Source organism: Ambystoma mexicanum, chromosome 13 (genome assembly GCF_040938575.1).
Source record: "Ambystoma mexicanum isolate Mex_15411 chromosome 13, UKY_AmexF1_1, whole genome shotgun sequence".
NCBI lineage: Eukaryota > Metazoa > Chordata > Amphibia > Caudata > Ambystomatidae > Ambystoma > Ambystoma mexicanum.
In genome coordinates, this window is record NC_090938.1 from 364,490,958 (window position 1) to 364,496,957 (window position 6,000).

Sequence of the window (6,000 nt, forward strand, 5' to 3'; positions counted from 1 at the left end):
GATGAACATTTCTCCCTCTACACTAGTTCGACCACTTGGCCCAAGCCGCGTCATAGATCCTCCTAGTGGATGGTGCCCAGGATTCTGCGATGAGCTCTGCAGCTTCAGACGAAATTCCTGGCAGCGCCCAGCGTCTCCTGATATTCTGCATGCTATTAGAAGGAGTGTCCCTCTCACTCTCAGAGGATGAGACGATCCAGCTGGGTCCGTGAGAAGTCATTCTCCGTCTGGCAGAACTCGAGGTAGGTCTGCCGACAGCTCCATTAGCGTTGGAAACCAAACCTGTGACTTCCACAGTGGTGCTATCAAAATCAATTCTGCTTTCTCCCTCCGACCCTTCGCTAGTAATCTACTCATCATCACAAAGGGAGGAAACGCGTAATGCAGTTCTCCTGACCACTTCTGGAGAAATGTATCCGTGCCTTGGGCTCCTGGATCCAGCCTCCAGCTGAACTAGTTGGGTGTCTGCGCATTGATGTGAGACGCAAACAGATCTGTGTGCACTGGACCCCACAGCTGGTTCAGACGCTGAAACACTTCTGTGCTCAGCTTCCAGTCATTGGAGTCTGTCAGGTATCGCGAGTTGCAGTCGGCCACCACGTTCATTGCTCCTGGCAGATATTCTGCTGTCACTGAGGTCCCTGACTGAAGGCAGAAATGCCAGAAGTCTTTTGCCAGTTCTGCTAGCAGACGGGACCTTGCTCCCCCTTGGTGGTTTCTGTTCCTGACCGCTGATATATTGTCCATCTTGAGAAGGACACACAAACTCACTCTACCTTTCGTGAACACCTTTATAGCAAAGGAACCCAATAGGAGTTCCAAACAGTTTATGTGCAGGCAGAGTTCCTCTTCGCTCCATTTCACTCCGGTCTCTAGAGATCCGCATCTTACCCCCAGCCTATCCGGCTGGCATCTGATTCAATCACTAAATCCGGCTGATCTCCGAAAATGGCACGATCATTCCAGGTGTCCATATTCTTCAACCACCATTCCAGTTCTGTAATGGACTCTCAACCTAAGGGTATTTGCTGGTGGTATTTCAGGCCTTGTTGCAAGTGATTGATCTTCAGTCTCTGAAGCGCACGATAGTACAGGGGACCTGGGAAGATAGCTTGAATCAACGCTGCTAGCATCCCTACTATCCTCGCTAGCACTGTGGTCAATGTCGTCTGCTTGCTCAAGCAGTCCCTGATCTTCCTCTTGATGTCTCTTATTTTTCGGGCTTGTTACTCCAGCATTGCTTTTCTGGTATCTAGGACTAAACCTAGGAAGTCCAGTCTTTGCGCCGGCTTGGTGTCTGATTTCTCCACGTTCACTAGGAATTCTGACGACGTCAGGAGGTCTTGCACCCATGCCATCTGGTATACCAGTGTCTCTCGATCCTCTGCTAGGAGCAGTAGGCCGTCAATGTATTTAATCATCCTGATACCCTTCTCTCGGATTGCTGCTGCTACTGGTCTCCTCATCTTGGTGAAAGCCCAAGGCGCTGAGACTAGCCCGAAGAGCATTGTTCTGAATTGCCATATTTGCCTGTTCCAGTGGCAAGCCAGGAAGGTCCTGAATTAATCTTGCACTGGCACAGTCAGGTAGGCGCCCTTCAGGTCTAATCTTGTTAGCCAGTCCCTCTCTTAGGGAGTCTCTGAGCTGATGTATTCCTTCCATCTTGAAGTGGCGGTATACAATCCAGCCATTCAGCTCTTTTAAATTCATGACTCATCGCACCTTCTCCTTTCTGTCGACCAAGAACATATTGCTTACAAATCTGGGGGATGCCCCGCACCTCTGTATGGCTTCCTTCCTCTCTAGTCGGCACAGTTCCCAGTCAAGACTCTCTTGCTCCACTTGCGCTAGGTGCGGCTGGTGTGGCCAGTATGCCTGTATGGGCTGCTGGATAAATTCCAGCTGCGACCCCTGACGGTTTGCAAAACCCAAGTATCGCTGGAAAGCGTGTGCCAATTGTCCCAGAAAATCACTGTTCTCCCCTCCCCCACCAGTGGGTATTTCCTGACTCTCACCTGGGGTAAAGCTCTGGCCTCGGCCGGCACCTCTTCCTCTGAGCCCTCTTGGGAATCTTCCTCGGGCTGTAAAGAGGGAGTCTTGCTCCTATTTTTCCCAGTACTGCGCTCTGGGATTCTGGGGTCTTCTTCCTCCTTGAAAACGACCGGCTGCTCGAACCAGGTAGCGGCCAGTCTGGGCAAAAACTGTGCCCGGAAAAATGTTCATATTGACGCTTGAGCTTTCTCTAGTGAAGTATAGGTGCAGACAAACTGGCCCATCTCCTTGACGAATGTCTTTCCAAAGAGGAGACCTTGTGCGGCCTCGCTTCGTAGAAAGCTAGATCACTTAATTTGGAATCTATTTTAAGTAGCAAGACTCTCCTCCTTTCCGAGGAGAGAGTGCAGTTTGTGTTGTCTAACATGCAGACTGCCCTCTGAGCCCAGCCCGCCAGGGCTTTGCGAATGAATTCTTCTCCAGTATCTCTGGCCCTCTCTGCTAGGTCCATTATCTTAGCTAGTGGGCCTGATCGATCTAGCTCTTTTTCATGGCAACTCCTCCAGGACCTGTCTATCCCTTTTTGCAGGTCTTTGTTGGTCTTCGAAACGAAGGTCAGCATCTTAGGGTCCAATTCCGGCATCTCCGACACCTTTCCTGGGAGGACCGGCCGTGGGCATTCTGCTCGCCAGCAGTGCCTCAACTCCTTGTCCAGGGCCTTCATCAGTCTCAGGGCCATGTACTGTTTTACTCTGGGGGAGGGCTGCGAATCAGAGGATCTGGGGTTCCTGATACTGTCTGGATCAAACTTATCCATGATCTCTGCAGGCTCTTCGTCCAGATGCTTCTCTTTACGGATTTTCTTACCCCTGCTGGGTCTTGCCCACTCTTCTTTTGCCTTCTCTTCCTCCTCATGGGAAGATAGATCGCATTCTGCTAGCTCCTCTTCCGAGTCTGGGTATTCTTTGCCCATATTTTCTTCCCTTGGGGAGGGGGTCGTGAGGCCTGGCACTGTCGCCCTTTGCATGAAGGCTTCTTTCAGTTTGGCAAAGGCGTCGACTGCCTCTGGGGTCTTCTCTTCCACCCTTTAAGGTCAACCCGGGGGGTCAGCAGAGGATTTCCTCTTGCAGGTCTGATTACTCCCCTCCGGCCCTGTTTTCGAGGGTCATGTGGGCGTGCTGTGTGCATCTCTGGTGCTCTCTCAGGGCTGACTTAGTATTGATCTTAAAGTTTCTAGCCTTTCATGTAGGGGTTTAACCTCTTGTGCCACAGCATGGGTGTCTGGTTTATGGTATGTAACACAATGAATGAGACAGCCCTGCCCGAAACTGGTATGAATGCAGTGTGGAGTGCTGAATGGATGGGTACTTGTCCCCATACATATTCCTTGTTTTGAGTGTCTGGAGGGAAGTGAATGGCCTGAATGCACTGTGAGCATGATTGGCTGCCTGCCTGCATAAATGCTCTTCTGAATGATTGGTTGACTGAATGTGACCCAGCAGAGTGAATGAGAGACCAAACAGTATATCTGGGGACCTCTCACTGATGGAAATCCTTCAGAAGATGAAGTTGAAACTTGCTGCTTATCCTTGAAGCCCAGCTGGAAGAAGAAGACTTGCTGCTACATTTAGATCGACCCGATCCGAAAGCTGTCGAGTTTGTCGAGGACTGATCCGAGAGAGGACCTTGCTTGGAGACCTCTTCCCGAGCTACGAGGGAACATCGTGCAGACTGCTAACCTTTGCTGAAGCGCCCTGGAAGACAGCCTTTGAAAGACTGTTGACCGGAGACGGGGACCGCCGAGGAATCTCGAAGTAAGCACCCGGATATTGAGACCATCGAAATTCATTGCCCTCGACCAGGGTTCGGAGGATTTGCTGTAACTGCTGGAAGCCCGTTGAAGCCGTATTGCTCAGAAGCGGGGACCGCTTGATGCCGTGCTGCTGACGACCAGAGCTGCAACGTTCCACCTTTGCCTAAAAATTCTTTGAATCAAGGATTCCCTTGCTCATCACCGTTGACCGTATTATCCCGCCGGAGACAGTCAAGGTCGCTGACGAACCGAGGAGAATCTGCTGGTGGGTTTCCCGCCACCCGAAGACCACAAAGACACTGACGACCCGAAGCCCTTGGTGGGCCAAAGGTCTTCATTGACTCTTTGCGGCAACAAACTATCATCGTCGAGGTGCACCGCATGTCTTGTCTTCGCAGGACGTCCACGACTGATCGTCGATGAGCACCGCCAGGACCAAAGCTGCTGCCTCAACGCCATCAAACCTTTTCATTGAGGACTCTCAACGCCAAGGTTCACCTTCCTCGAGGACTATCGATGATCCGTGGCTCCTACCTTAAAGGGGGTCACTCAAGAAGGATCTGTCAATGACCCATCGAAGAATTCTGCTATACCAGGTACATTAGTGTGGAAGAACAATTAGAGAAGGAAATAAGACTCTTCTAAGACAATATATGGACTGGGCTTGTTTATTATCTTATTTGCAGGTTGCCCAGGTGGGGGGATCCTCACACAGAACTGTGACTAGTGGTAGGGGCCCAGTATTCTGCCAATTGTATAACCACTTGTTTTCCTCCTATGTCCATTGGTGGTTCACTTTATTAATTGATTTGTATGCTATTTGAAACTGTCTACAGTTGCTGCATTTTAATGGAATCAAAGAAGTAATTGTGGTACCACATACAGACTGTATATATTTATCATTTTAGAATTGCCTGAGCACAAAGTGTGTTATTGTATGTGTACATAATCAAAACCTTATTTATAGAAAAAGAGCTGTGTTTTCACTAACATAGTGTGTGGAAATTCCTTTGTGGGTGCTTGGGGACTACACTGTAATCAAGAACCGGCCTGCATCACCTCCTGAGAGCTTAAGCCTTGATTGCTCTCCCACATTTACTGAATAGAGAATCTTGGCTGGGGTTCTCTGTGCTTCTACTCTGCCATATAGAGGGCAGGAGTACAGAGACCCCCCTCCAGTCTTTACAATAACTGCACTTAAATATGTCACTAACATTCTAAATGTTTAATCTAGATACTAGAACTATATATATATATATAATACATATATATATATATACATATATATATATACACACATGTATATGCATTCCTCTTATCCCCCTTTTACTCATGCAACAATGATCTAACCATGTAACACCCAGAGAGGAGATAAAATGGTACTTATCTGCTGAAGAGCAGTAAAAGAGGAGTCCAGGAACAGGAACGGTGTCATAACTGGACTGAGCAGGATAGGACTACAGAGATATTGGGATTTGTAGTTTATAAGAAAAGAAAATTGATATGAGGACCTTTTTCAGTGGTTTGTTATGTTTTTGTTGAAACTGCTGGGGAGCAAATAAATAGAAGTTGAAGCATAATGCTCGCCTCCAGTCTTGACATAGAATGTTTCAGCGTGATATTCATGGTTCTCAGAATACGACTGTGAGGAATTCAACCATCCACACGGTGGGCGTGTGCTCACCTGGGCTTTTTTTATGTTTTAATTAAGTAGAATAAGGGTAGACCATCCACAGGAAAATGGGGGAGGACTGATCCACACACATTCTCTTATGCCCACAGCATGACGAAGCATAGACAGGTGTACTTTGGGCTGGACAACTCCTGCAGGCACTGTCTGTCCATGACGTATTAAGTTGTAATATGACAGCGAGGAGTACACAATGCCATCTCCCGGAAGGGGGTGGACCAAACTTCCCACTGCCATGGTTGGCCTGATTAACTGACAAAGGCTCCATGGATCCGCCCAGCTCTTTTTTTAGGCACTGCAGCTATTGGCAGTGATTAGCATACCAACAGGGGGCATTTCAAACCACCCCACACAGGGCCTGGCTTCAGAGGATAACAAAGGAGGCAGGCAACCCAACAACCTTTCAAATGCAACTGTGTCAACCTGAAGCCAGCTCCCACCTCTCAGAATCAAGGGCAGTGAACTGTCATGTTTGGAACTGTTGTGTACAGTAGGCCATCCATAA